This window comes from Chiloscyllium plagiosum, unplaced genomic scaffold (genome assembly GCF_037043375.1).
Source record: "Chiloscyllium plagiosum isolate Xiang-an unplaced genomic scaffold, Cpla_swu_hap1 HiC_scaffold_27, whole genome shotgun sequence".
NCBI lineage: Eukaryota > Metazoa > Chordata > Chondrichthyes > Orectolobiformes > Hemiscylliidae > Chiloscyllium > Chiloscyllium plagiosum.
Genome location: NW_028270165.1, coordinates 82,980,175 through 82,995,023, shown reverse-complemented (window position 1 = coordinate 82,995,023; position 14,849 = coordinate 82,980,175). Strand labels below are relative to the sequence as shown.

Sequence of the window (14,849 nt, the reverse complement as noted above, 5' to 3'; positions counted from 1 at the left end):
ACCCTTTGACCCCTGAGTCTTTCCTTTCAGCCCCCACCACCCTCTGTTCCCCCCAGTCTCACAATGGCCCCCACACTCTGTCACCCTGTCCATTCTGTATCTCTTCCAACTCCCACTGAACTTTCTCATGCCTCAAGCTCTCTTTGATCGCTGTATCAAGCTCTTAGAAGAGAGAGAGAGAGAGAGAGAGAGAGAATGGTTGGTGATGAAACTGCCTGGGAGATGGGGGTGCACGAGAAATGGCTGATCTTTCAAATTGAGAATAGCTAACATAATATATTCAGAAACAGCATTAAAGTTTGAATGCATGTTCAATTTTATATGAAGACAAAGCTGCAGCCATCTTTCTCAAACTTGCTTTGAACTATGTGCAGTTGAGGACAGGCTGTTCAGGGTGAATGAGGCTTTTGCTCGAAATGTCAATTTTCCCGAAATGTCAATTTTCCTGCTCCTCGGATGTTGCCTGACCTGCTGTGCTTTTCCAGCACCACATTCTTGACTCTAATATCCAGCATCTGCAGTACTCAGTTTCGCCTGTTAGGGGTGAATGGCCGATTCCAAGTCTTGAAAAATTGGTTCTGTTAGAAGGTGTAGAGGTGTATTCCACCTTCAAGAGAGTTGAAAAGCGAGCAGAACCACCTGACGTAGCACCAAACGTTCTGAACAAGGTAACAATTTAACATTTGGTCGAACAGCTCAGTAGCTGGGTTGCCTGGAGACAAAAACATACTCAATTTTGGCCAATCGATTTAAAATCTTGCCCCAAAATACTGAATTCCAATCAAGTTTGAATTTAGTATTTTGAGAATATTGGTTAGCACTGCTGCCTCACACCACCAGGGTCGATTCCAGCCTTGGGTGACTGACTGTGTGGAGTTTGCACATTCTCCCCGTGTCTGCGTGGGTTTGCTCTGGGTGCTCCAGTTTCCTCCCACAGTCCAAAGATGTGCAGGTCAAGTGAAGTGACTGCTATATTGCCCGTAGTGTTCGGTGCATTCGTCAGAGGGAAATGGGTCTGGGTGGGTTACTCTTTGGAGTGTCAGTGTGGACTGGTTGGGCCGAAGGGCCTGGTTCCGCACTGTAGGGAATTTAATCCAATCTAATATTAACACCAATGAAACGATTTGATGCTTTGGAGTACAAAATCAAAAAAAAAGTAAAACAGTTACAGGAGAACTGCAAAAAGACCAACAAATGTAGGCTGCTAGTGAGAACTCTGAGAGGTACCTGTCCAGAGAAGGAGTCTGCACAGAGAAAAAACATCGACACTGACCTGGAGAGCAAATCTTCAGAGGAAGGTACAAAGAGAAGATTTAACAGCTGGCTGGGTTTAAAGTTTGAATCTTTAGGTAAATCTTAATCAGAGTTTTTATTGGACTGATATCATACAGGGGAAGGTACAAGATAGGTTAGAGACAGGAGTTGTAAATAGTTGTTAATTAATTATTCTCCATTAGACGTTAATAAATAAAGTTGTTGATTTTTACTTTAAATACTGACCTTTGGGAATAGTTTCTTGGTTCTTGAATTTTCACAGATTACCACATGGGTTAAACCTTCTCTATGTTGCTGGTTTAAATTAGGTGGGGGAGGTTGCACCCAGTGTTGTAAAATTTGGGGGCTTTCGTCCGAGATTTGAACTGGTTTAGACCGATTTGAATAGATTTGGCGGTACGTAAAATCCCAGCAGATTGAAACACTTGCAAGTTAGTGTCCTAGATCATTAAATAAAACTTTAAATAGTGACTTTTAGAAACAGTTCCTTACCTCTTGAATTTTCACATTACCACATGGGGTAAATCTTTTTTGGGTTTAAATTAGTTGGGGGGGGGGGGGTGCAGTCCGTGTCATATCAATTCTGACTATGTAGAAACAGTAGTGGAGCGTGGAAACAAACTGTTTGTTCTGTGCCAGTCGGATATCCTAAATTAATCTAGGCCCATTTGCCAGCTCTTTGCCCATATCCCTCCAAACCTTCCTGTTCATAAACACATCCAGATGCCTTTTGATTATTGTAATTGTACCAGCCTCCACCACTTCCTTTGGGAGCTCATTCAATCCACGCACCACCTGCTGCGTAAAATAGTTGCCCTTTAGGTCCCTTTTAGTCCTTTCCCCTCTCACCCTAATATAAATCAATTGCTGCTTTTTCTGAACAAGCTCAGTGGCTGGCACTGCTGCCTTATAGCGCTGGGGACCCGGGTTTGATCCCAGTCTCGGGCAACTGTCTGAGTGGAGTTTGCACCTTCTCCCCATGTCTGCGTGGGATTCCTTTGGTGCTCCGGTTTCTTCCCACAATCCAAAGATGTGCAGGTTTGGAGAGGGCACTTGTGGGGAATTAACTTTCACACTTTTTTTCTACTCCTTAGGTCCCTTTTAAAGCTTTCCCCTCTCACCTTCAACCTATACCCTCCAGTTTGGGAATCTCCTACCCTGAGGAAAAGATGAGTAGTCAAATAAAATGCAAAAGGAATAAAATGGGGGGGGGGGAGCAGAAAGGAGATGCATTGTTTAAATGGTGATATATTGGGATGTGGAGAAAGTGAGGACCGCAAATGTTGGAGATCAGAGTCAAAAAGTGTGGTGCTCGAAAAGCACAGCAGATGAGGCAGCATCCGAGGAGCAGGAGAGTCAGCGTTACAGGCACGAGCCCTTCATCAGGAATGTGTATAAAGGGGCCTCAGCGTCCTTCCATACCAGTTAATGCCTGTTGTGAGGTAGGTGCAGCAAGCAATGAGCAAAGCAGGTGTTATCTTAGCAAGAGGAATTGAGTTCAGAAGTGGGGATGTCTTCCTGCAGTTATGGGATCATTGAATATATTCAAGGCTGAGTTCATCTGATTTTGGAACAACAACGAAGTGGATGTTTATGGGGGAAGGCAAGGAAATGGTTTTCAGACCATTGCAGAACAATTACCGAGTCAAACAGCACAGAAACAGTCCCTTCAGTCCAACTACTCCATGCTATGTTCTCAAACTAATCTAATCCCATCTGCCAGTGTTTGGCCTATATCCCTCAGTCACAAAGCTGGTCCTTTTTACTAAAAGCTGGTCCTTTTACGAAAAGCTGGTCCTTCTTCTCAAGGATGCTGTGTCCTTGGTTTTTTTTCAGAGGGGTGGTTAAAAAAAACCCGGGCTCCGAAGTGACTGGTTTAGTACAGAGATGAAAAACAGTATTGGGAGGCATTTTTGGTTATATGTGAACAGATGAGACTTGAGGCCAAAGCTTTTATGTTTTATGTTTTAGAAGTGACCAGGGGTATCTCATGTTTAGGGGATCTATTTAAAGATGGGGTCCTGATGTCTTTTGAACAGCTGCGTCAGAAATTCGGATTACCTAATGGAGACCTCTTTTGATACTTCCAAATTCGAGATTATATACAGAAGAAGACCACGTTATTAGATAGTCTTTATAAATCAGATAGAGAATGTAGTGTCCTACGACCAGTGGGGGTATCTTCCGTCAGTACTATTTATCATTTACTACATGATGAAGTATCGGGAGATATGGATAATCTGCTTAAAACATGGGATCAGGATTTGGGACTAGAAATCTCTATAGAAACATGGAATGATATTTGGGAAAATGCTAGAAGAATTACTATCTGTAACAGAACCCAGGCTATCCAGCTGAAGATACTTCATAGGGCCCATATAGCACCGTTTCGATTGGCAAAATTTAAGGCAGGAGCATCTCCAATGTGTCCTCAATGCAAAATAGAGGTGGGCACTCTTATACATTGCCTATGGACCTGTCATAAGATCCGTAGATATTGGACTAAAGTAGCAAGTACCCTGACAGAAATTTTAGGAACGGAAATTAAAGTGGACCCTGTATCTCTCCTCTTGGGCTTTTTGAACCTTCCCTCCCTGGACACCTACGGGAAGAGACTATTTTCTATTCTTTCTTTCGTGCAAGGAAAAATATTTTGGTGAACTGGGCGGCTGAGGGCCACCCTGGACTTTCAAATTGGCACAGATTAATTATGGAATGTATTCCCCTTGACTTCCTTACAAATATGGTGCACCGAAAGACTGAATTATTTTATAAAATATGGCAGCCCTTTTTGAATTACACAAATACAGATATTTCGGCTATCCTAACAAGGGCTTTTATTTAATTGAGATTACAAACCTGGCTGGTCCGGGGCCCCTCGGGGGAGGAATCCCGCACGAATACGGGTTTTATTACATCTGATGTTAACACATTCCGAGCGTGTAAGAGACTTAAATATACACTCTGGTTAGTTGTAGGTTAGATTAGTAGATAGTTGAGTTTTGTTTGTTTTTTCTTCTTCTTTTTCGTTTTTTTTGTTAAATTTTGACTATTGTATATTTGAGTTAATTGTATATCAATGTTTATATCTGAGAGTTTTGTTTATTTTTGTAAACTTGTTAAAATGTTAAATTTCTAATAAAAATATCTATAAAAAAAACCGGACTGGCAGTGATGACTTTTGTAATCTTTTCTTACAGACTATCTGAAGACAGAAGTTTCAAGTTAACAGATAAAGGGCTTATGTCCAAAATGTTGATTCTCCTGCTTCTCTGATGCTGCTTGCCGTGCTGCCCTTTTCCAGCGATGCAGTTTTTGACTGTGACTCTCCAGCGTCTCCAATCCTCACTTTCACATCAATGTCTGATAGTTACTCAATCCATCAGGACCGCAACAATTTTTAACTATGATTCTGTGAGAAGGAGCAAAGCTTTCTTTTTGGTCCCTGTTTGAGTACGGGGGCACTTGTTGAAAGACCCTACTATTGCAGCGCACTGAGTGTGGAGCCTGAAACAACTCTACTGCCTGGAAAGAAGAATTCATGGCAGGGTTGTACACGTGTGTGTGCAGCTGAAGCTTCGGCCATGGAGAAACCCGAGGAAACACGCCCTGTTGAGAAACCATGGAGTTGTGGCGACTGCGGGAAGGGCTTCCATGTCCCACCTGTCCTGGCGGCTCATCAGTGCAATCACACTGGGAAGAGGCCGTTCTCCTGCCCCAAGCGGGCAAAGGGCTTTACTTGCTCCTGTGTCCTGCTGGCCCACCAGCATATAAACACTAGTGAGAGGAAGTTTTACTGCTCCATGTGCGGGAAAGGATTCACTTGGGTGGACAACCTCCAGACCCACCAGCGATTCCACGCAGGGGAGAGGCTCTTTAGTTGCCATGAGTGCGGGAAAGCCTTCAGCAATTCCTCCAATCTGCTGACGCACCGGCGGGTCCACACGGGGGAGAGGCCATTCAGCTGCCCTGAATGCGGGAAGGCCTTCAGCGATTCCTCCAACCTGCTGAGGCACCGGCGGGTCCACACGGGGGAGAGGCCCTTCAGCTGCCCAGAGTGTGGGAAGGCCTTCAGCAATTCCTCCTCCCTGCTGGTCCATCAGCGGGTCCACACGGGGGAGAGGCCCTTTGGCTGCCCAGAGTGCGGGAAGGCCTTCAGCAATTCCTCTGACCTGTTGTCCCACCAGCGGGTCCACACCAGGGAAAGGCCATTCAGCTGCCCCGAGTGCGGGAAGGGGTTCACCCACTCCTCCAAACTGCTGGCCCATCAATGGGTCCACACCGGGGGGAGGCCGTTTGCCTGCCCCGACTGCGGGCGGAGGTTCACATTGTCCTGCAACTTGCGGGGGCACCAGTGCATCCAACAATCAGATTCCACCAGTGACGCTGCAGTGGGTCACCCCCAGGGCTGAACCTCCTGCCCATTCTGACAGTGGGTGCAGCGAGCTTTTGTGTTTTGTGCTGGACTCACCCCCACCAAGCCCACCTACGTGGCTCAGGGGTGGCATGGTGACTCTGTGGTTAGTACCACTGCCTCACGATGCTGACCTGGGTTCAATTCCACCCTTGGGGAGACAGTCTGTGTGTAGCTTTCACGTTGCACGCCCCACGTCTGTATGGGTTACCTCTGAGTGCTCTGGTTTCCTTCCCGTGGTCTAAAGGTGTGCAGGTTAGGATGAATTGGCCTATCTAAATTGTCCCATAGTGTTCAGGGATGTGTCGGTGTGGTGCATTAGTTGGGGTAAATGTAGAGGAATAGAGATAGGGGAATGGCTGGGTTACTCTGCGGAGGGCCAGTGTGGACTTGTTGGGCGAAAGGACCTGTTTCCATACTGTAGGGAATCTAATCTTTTAAAAAAAAGAATTCCTCCAAGCAATCTTGATAAAATATGCCGAGTTGGACAAAGTATCCCATCAAGTTTGAGTTGAAGAAGTCAGAAGTGACACAACACCATGTTACAGTGCAACAAGTTTATTTGAAATCACAAGCTTTAGGAGCATTGCTCTTTCATGAGTGCTGCTCCTTCATCACTTCATCTGGTGTCGTGTGACTTCTGACCTTGTCCACCCCAATTCAACACCAGCACCTCCGCATCAGAGTTGACGAATGAGATTGGATTTTATTCGGCCTGATTGTGAGATATTCCATTTGGAAACTCAAAACTGTCTGACCAACAAAGAGATGCAAATCATAGAGTCCTACAGCAGGAGACAGGCCCTTCGGCCCAACATGGTCCACACCGACCAAACTGTCCATCAACACTAAGCCCATTTCCCTGCAGTTGGCCCATTTCCTTCCATCCCTTTCCTATCCACGTATTTGCCCAAATGCCTTTTCAATGTTGTTAATGTACCCACCTCAACCACTTCCGCTGGCATCTCATTCCAGATGTGTACCACCATCTGCGTGAAAAGAAATGTTGCCCCTCACATTCCCTTTTATTCCTTTTCCTCTAACCTTAAACTGACGCCCTCTAGCCCTCACTTCCCCAACCCCGTGCATTCATCCTCTCACGATCTCTTCACTTCTCTAAGGGCCTCTCTCAGACTCTTAATGCTCCAAATAAAAATATCTTGGCTTGTCCAACCTCTCCCTTTTACACAGACCCTTGAATCCTGGTAACATCCTTGTATATGTCTTCAGCACGCTTCCAAGTTGAATAACATATTTGTTATAGACACTGCCCTGTCTACCTATTTTGTTGGAAATATAGGACCTAATCCAAACTGGATAATCTGGTTGATGGGGCAGGAAACCACTTTCTTTCTTGAGAGACAAGTCTCCTGGAGAGAACTGGCTGGCTGACTGATCTACTGACCCTCAGTGTCCCACTGCCCTCAGTTATCTGGAGGGATGCCCACACATTTGCCTAAGGTGGTGCTTGAAACCTTTATCATCTTTGGGATGGATCCCCATTCATTCCGTGCTATGGAGTCATGCAGCCTGGAAACAGACCCTTCAGACCAACCAGTCCATGATCCCCAACTAAACTAGTGCCACCCATCTGCTCCTGGCCTGTATCCAGTATGTTAATACTTTTGTTCATTTGTTCACCGTGAGAGTTGGATAAATAAATTGCTGATTGTTGATTTTAGTGTTGGGGATTTATTCTTATCACTAGAGCAGGTTACACCACTTTTCATGCTAATTTTACAGATTATTGGGTGACACGCTCCTCTGGGTGTTTCTGTTTGAGATAGGTGTGGCTGTCAGCCTTTGCTTTATAAAAGTATTGACGTAATGTAGTGTTGAATGCAATGGAGTCAACATGAATCCCAGCCTCTCACTGTGGTTGTGGGTGAATCGTCTTAATTTGGCTCTTAACTCAGAAACTGCACACAATTAACTGCTGAAACAATGATTAACACTTTATTGTATGTCGCAACCAAAAATAAAACTCCTCAAGTTTTCATTGGAGAAAAGAAGGTTTAGGGGTGACTTGATAGAGGTGTACAAGATGATTAGAGGTTTAGATAGGGTTGACCATGAGAACCTTTTTCCACGTATGGAGTCAGCTATTACAAGGGGGCATAGCTTTAAATTAAGGGGTGATCGGTGTAGGACAGATGTTAGGGGTAGATTATTTACTCAGTGAATAGTGAGTTCATGAAATGCCCTGCCAGTAGCAGTGGTGGACTCTCCCTCTTTATGGGCATTTAAGCAGGCATTGGATAGGCATATGGAGGATAGTGGGTTAGTGTAGGTTAGGTGGGCTTGGATCGGCGCAACATCGAGGGCTAAAGGGCCTGTACTGCGCTGTATTCTTCTATGTAACCAAGTTCAACCTCACTCACAACTTGGCTATCACCCAATTGATGGCAGAATTTAACTGAGTTTCCCCCAACAGTATCTGTCTCTTGGAAGTGTCCAGGGATTCAGTGCAACATTCTTCTTCCAAGTACTGCTGCTACATCATTCTGGAGTTGAATTCTGGTGGAGATTCCTCGCTTTCAAATCTGTGATGTGATGCTTCTTTAGATTCTAACACCACCTCCCCACACTTCTGGAGATCTCCGGTCTGTAGCTTACCTTCTTATCCTCGAGGTTTAGTGGTTTGTTTGATACAGCGTTTCCTTTAAAAAAACTCCTTTACGTCAGGGCCTTCCTTCCACAGACAAACTTAATTGTCCTTTTATCATGAGCTTATTAAACACTTAGCTCATCTGTCCCAGTAAACAGCTTGTTGTTTTGCGTCTTTCTTCCCAGGGATGGTTAACTCCCAGAAATTAGGCCATTCAGCCTATTGAGTCTGCTCTACTATTCAATCGTGGCTGATACGTTTCTCAACCCAATTCTCCCTGTCACCCTTGATACTTAAGAATGATTGAGTCTGCTCCAAAATTCAATGGGCTGAATGGCCTAATTTCTGCCTCTGATGTAGCAGTTTCTCAGTGGCCCTTTTGTTTCTTGGTCCAGAAAGAGTTCCTGCTAACTCGGGTAGTTGGAAAGTTCTGCAGTTTACAGGACCACACCACATTCCCCTCTGCCTCCTCCTGAGATACTGGCAATTCCCAAGATCCCTTGGTATCCCTGAAAACAATCGAGGTGTCTGGAAATCTCTGCTGCTACTCTGGAACAGAAGGATTATGGGGAGAAAATTCAGAAGTCTGATGTGCAAAGGGACTATGGAGTTCGACTCCAGGATTCTCTCAAGGTAAACTTACAGGTTGAGTCAGTAGTTGGAGAGGCAAATGCAATGATGGCATTTATTTTGATCAGACTTGAATATAAATGCAGGGATGTACTTCTGAGGCTCTGTAAGGCTCCGGTCAGCCCACAATTAGAGTACTGTATGTAGATTTGGGCCCCATATCTCAGGAAGGATGTACTGGCCCTGGAACATGTTCAGAGGTGGTTCACAAGAATGGTCCAGGAATGAAAAATTTAACATATGAAGAACATTAGAGGACTCTAGGTTTATACTTCATGGAGTTCCGAAGGATGAGAGGGAATCTAATTGAAACCTACAAAATAATGAACGGTGTGGATGTTGAGAAGGTGTTTCCATTGGTAGGAGAGACTAGAACCTGAGGGCTCAGCCTTCGCGTCAAGGGAAGACCCTTGAGAACAGAGGGAAGAGAGGCTCCTTCAGCCAGAGTGTGGTGAGTCTATGGAATTCACTGCCACAAGGCTGTGGAGGCCAGGTTACTGAATATATTTAAGACGGAGATAGATAGGTTCGTGAGGATCAAGGGTTAAGGGAGAGAATGGGGTTGAGAAACTTATCAGCCATAATTGAATGGCGAAGCAGACTCAATAGGCTGAATGGCCTAATTTCTGCTGCTATGGTCTTATGATATGCTGATGAGTGGAGGGATGAGAAGGAGAGAAAGACAGTTAAGGTGAAGCTCGATAGAGATGAAGGAAATATAAGAATTGTATGATAAATGGCAGAACACATAGGAGCACTGGCATACAGAGAGATCTTGGCATATAGATTCGTGGAAGTGGTAATGCAGGTGGGCACGGTGGTCAAAAAAGCACACAGCACACTTCCTTGAGTGTAAGAGTTACGTTACAGCTGTTTATTATGGCCACATTCAGAATATAGTGTGCAGTTCTGGTCACTGTGCTACTGGAAGGATGTGGGTGGTCTGGCAGAGGGTACAGACAAGGTTCACCAGGACATTGTCTAGTCTGGAGGGCTCTCGTTATGAGCAGAAGAGGCATAAACCTAGATTGTTTTCTTTGGAAAAACAGAGGCTGAGAGGAGACCTTGACAAAATGCTGAGATACACAGATTGGCTGGACAGGGGTGGCAGGGTAGCTCAGTGGTTCGCACTGACACCTCCAGTGCCAGGGACCTGCGTTCGATTTTAGTCTCAGGCAACTATCTGTGTGGAGTTGGCACATTGTCCCTGCACCCCACCTCCCGTGTCTGTGTGGGTTTGCTCCAGGTGCCCCGGCTTCCTCCTACAATCCAAACGTGTATAGGTTAGGGTGGATTAGCGATGCTAAATTACCCATGGCGTCCAGGGAGAGGCAGGATAAGTTGGATTGTCTGTATGTAAATTGCCCCAATTTTCTGGGATGTGTAAGTTCGGTGCATTAGTCAAGAGTAAATGTAGATCACAGGGGTAAGGGAACGGGTCTCTATATGTTAATCTTTGGAGGGCCGGTGTTGACTTGTTGGGCTGAATTGTCTGTTTCCACGCTGGAGGGATTCTATGATTGTCAGAGGCGTTTTTTCCCTCCAAAGTGGAAAGGTCAACTAAAAGAGGGCACAGGTTCAAGGTGAGAGGGGGACTGTTTGGGGGACAAGTGGTGGGGGTGGGGAATTTATACAGAGGGGTGGTGGGGTTCTGGAACGCACTGCCAGTGGAGGTAGTGGAAGCAGGCACCTTAACAATGTTTAAGGTGTATCTTGATAGACACATGAAGGGGAGGTGAACAGAGGAACAGAAACCACACATGGGCAATAAATTGCAGGTCTAAGTAAGGATTAAGAATTAGTACAGGCTTGAGGGGGTGTGTGTGCCTAAACCAAGTGAGAAGGGCCTGTGACTGTGCTGTATTGTATTGATACAGCTTTCCCCCACTATTTGAAAGTAGAGTGTTCCTTTCATAAGCCGAAATGGCCTAAAGCGAAGAAGCAGTTACCATGAATTAATTTATATTATGCCTTTCTTTGTAAAAGCGACAATCCTCTTCGGATTTCTTTCGGTTTGTGAGAACAGGTATTAATGTAGGTCTTTTGTAAAAGTGAAGTAGTGTAAAGTGAACTTTCGAAAAGTGGGGGATATCTTTATGCTGATGGAGGGGAGATGGGGGAGCAATGAAGAGGGGTAGATGGAGGCTCAGATGGAGAATAAACACTGAGACACCAATTGAGCAGCCCAGCCTGGCCCTGTGCTGGAGACTCAATGGGACAGAGACAAATGTATCTATTTCAGGTATACCTGCAGTATGCTCCATCCAGGATAAAAAAAAATGTCCTTCATCTGCTTCAACACACAGGGCAGATGAGCAGTTTCTCCCCAATGTGGACCAGGAGGTGATGCGACTGAATGAAGCCTTTCCTGTGCTGAATGTAGGTGAATGGCCTCTGCCCTGTGTATAAATGCTGATGAATATCGGGCAGGTGGGGAAGGAAAACTGTTCCTACACTCCCTGCATTTTCATGATTTCTCCATGGTGCAGGTGTCCTCTTATTTCTCCAGGTTCAACAATCAGTTGAAACTCGCTCACACTTACAGCATAGGTGTGGTGTTACTGGTGGACTGGTAATTGGAGGAGTCTCATTCAGTCTGTAAAGCATGTTCCAGTCACTACTCTGGTGTGTGGGTATGTGAGACTCTGAGTTTCCAGTCACACTGACGTTTAAAACCTCAGCAGACAGACCTTCTCCCCTTTGTTTTCAAGGCTGTCAGACTTCGATGTGATGTTTGGTCTGAGATTTCTGCCTCCAAATTCTTCTCTTGTAATATTCCTGTGGAAATAGATTGCAAAGGTCATTGCTGTCAGTCCACAATAGAAAATCAGAACACACAATTCTAGTCTCTGTGGGACATTCTTTCCTCTCTTAATACCCAAGATCTTTGTGCTGATCTTTATGTAAATGTATACAGCAAGGTAATGTGGTGGATTGCATACTCCATGAAGAGTTCACTCAAGTTGCTGAATGGACATCTATCATGCGGTATTGACGTTCTTACTGAAGATATACAATATGCTTCAGTGCAATATTATGAGCCCAGAAACACTGAAAATCAGGCTTTGAGAGCCATAAACATTCCATCAAATATGTACCATATACCCCAGACTTATCTGTCTTATATTAACGCACGGTTGTCTTAGATTCCCAGAAGACTCGGATTTACGTGTGAGTTTCTGTAAAAGAAGCCGTCGTTTTGGACTCCTTCCATGCCATACTGACTATTACTGGAAATACAGCCATACCACACCAGGATTCATTGATCAATGACGTGAGGTTTATCTTTACCCTCTTATAATTTTCTGTTGCATAAATGTTTCGACGAATGTCAATGCTTTTCACCAGTCATACAGTCAGAGACATAAAGCACAGAAACAGATCCTTCAATCTAACTTGTCCATGCCGACCGGATATCCAAAATTAGTCTAGTTCCATTTGCCATCACTTGGTCCATATCCATCTAAACCCTTCCTTTTCATATACCCATCCAGATGCCTCCACCACTTCCTCTGGCAGCTCATTCCCTACACGCATCACCCTCTGCAAAAAAAGGTTGACTGCAAGGTCCTTTCAAATTTTTCCCCTCTCGCCCTAAACCTATGCCCTCTAGTTCTGCACTCCCCCTATCCCAGGGAAAAGACCTTGTCTATTCACCCCATCCACACTCAATTTTCATAAGCCTCTTTAAAAAACACACACTCAGCCTGCGATGCTCTCGGGAAAACAGCCCCAGCTTATTCAGCCTCTCCTTGTGGTTCAAACCCTCCTACCCTGGCAACAGCCTTGTGACTCTTCCCTGAATCCTTTCAAGTTTCACAACACCCTGCCTATAGAAGGGAGACCAGAATTGCACACGATATTCCAGAAGAAGCCGACTGAAACTGACTTTTGCAGAGTCTGATCCCTGCTTGGATTCATACTCTCTGCCTCCCATTGCTGCAAGTGAACAGTGCTTCCCCCCTTCTCTTTCCCTCCCAGGATAAGGAATGGAAAGGGGGAGACATTGCTTCATTCCAAAAGAGCCCCCCCCCCCTATTGTCTGAATGCGCAAGTTGGACCATGAGCTTCTGAAGCTACATTGCTCCTCTCTTTCTCGGAATGAAGATTGAGCTTCACCCCACACTACAACTCCCTTTCTCTGTCCAAACATCTGGGAGCACAGCACATTTTTGTTGAAATAAGGCATCTTTCCTGAATGTTACAATTGAAGGGGGTGTCTTCCCCCTGATATTCAAAGGGATGGTAAGTCAGAGAAGGACCACGCCTTGTGTTGTGTGGCATGTGTGACAGTTGCAACAGGATGTCCCAACTTCAATGCTCAATTCAAAGTTTGTGAGAAGATTTGTAGCTCGGGTGCTCATTGTTGTGGTTCTGTTCGCCGAGCTGGGAATTTTTGTTGCAGACGTTTCATTCCCTGTCTAGGTGACATCCTCAGTGCTAGGGATCCTCTTGTGAAGCGCTTCTGTGATGTTTCCTCCAGCATTTATAGTGGTTTGTCTCTGCCACTTCCGGTTGTCAGTTCCAACTGTCTGCTGCAGTGGCTGGTATATTGGGTCCAGGTCAATGTGTTTGTTGATAGAATCTGTGGATGAGTGCCATGCCAGAGAACAGCCAGGGAATTCCTAGAGGCATGGCCTCTAGGCACTTTTCCAGCGCCACATTTTTCAACTCTGGATCTGAGACAAGGTGTGTGGTATGGCTGGGGGGAGGGGGTGAAATAAAGAAACTGGTGAAATTTACATTGATCCTATGTAGTTAGTGGGTCCCAAGGCAGAAGACGAGGTGTTCTTCCTACAAGTGTCAGGTAGCTAGAGCTTGAAGGGGGAGGCAGCAGAGTACTTGCGTGTCTTTGACAGATTGGGAGGGGAAGTTAAAGCGTTCAGAAACAAGGCAGTGGGGTCGTTTAGTTTCGGTGTCCCAGGGCTGTTCCCTGAAATGTTCTGCAAGTTGGTGTCTAGTCTCCCAATATGGCAGAGACCACATCGAGAGCAAGGGACACTTAAATAAATCTTATAAACAAATTGTACAAATCTTAGCCTGCCAGGGTTATTTTCTTCAATTAAGTCAAAGAAAATTTTAATTAAATTGGGTGACTACATGAAATGGTTTGTTGGTCAGACTCAAATGAGACAATGCCATGAATATCAGTGAACTGCTTTTTTTGTCAGAACCATAAGTTCTTGATTTATTTTCACAACTTACTGATATTCACATCTGCACATTCAATGTCAAACTCTGACATCAGAAATGACATGACACCATTAATTGTTTCTTACAATAATCCAACAAACAAATTAATAACACACAGTGAATACCAAGTCTCATTAATATGAAATTAAATTTGACCAAATAAAATGTAAAATCAAATGGGAGATAACAAATGGGGGAAGGGCAGAAGGCAAGAAATGCAGCATCATAGAAGGTGCTCCTCCAGGGAGTGTATTTTACCAACTACAACTGCTCAATATAAACAAACACTCTGACATGACCCTCCGGTTTTAATGTAAACCATAGCCCCATACAGTAGGTACCATTTAAATAAGTTAATAGATACAAGCCTTGAGCAAATCCAGCCTCCAGCCGGACCCCCCGCTTCTTGGAGCTCGGACCTTCCTCCAGCTCCGGGGGGTTGTTGAGCTCCTGGGCTCCGGCCGCCACCGAAGAAGCCGCGGGGGCCGGCTCTCTCTCCTCTACCGCCGACATTTTTAATTTGTTTTCTCGTTCACCCGGTTACCGTCACCTCCCCCTTCCCGAGCCCCGGGAATTATACACAAATAAACAATAAACCCCACCTGGGACTCTCCTTTTTTTCCACAACTTTTGTTTGAAAAGGTCCGACTTTAATTTGAAATGTATTTTAAAGGTATTTTCTGAGGTAAACGATGCCTGTCTGCCCCCTCCCTCCGTCAGAAACCACCC

The 14,849-nt window shown here is 45.1% G+C and overlaps 1 protein-coding gene and 1 pseudogene across 1 annotated transcript in view; one reads left to right on the top strand and one right to left on the bottom strand.

Moving 5' to 3' along the window:
* The first annotated feature begins 4,776 nt into the window (after positions 1-4,776).
* LOC148144735 (uncharacterized) lies at positions 4,777-5,788 on the top strand (annotated as a pseudogene).
* A 3,985-nt stretch (positions 5,789-9,773) lies between these two features.
* LOC148144734 (uncharacterized) overlaps positions 9,774-14,849 on the bottom strand; it is a 32,139-nt gene continuing 27,063 nt past the window's right edge. The window contains exon 3 of the transcript XR_015751603.1: positions 9,774-11,705. The gene's annotated coding sequence lies outside the window, so the exon portion shown is untranslated. The remainder of the gene's footprint in view (positions 11,706-14,849) is intronic.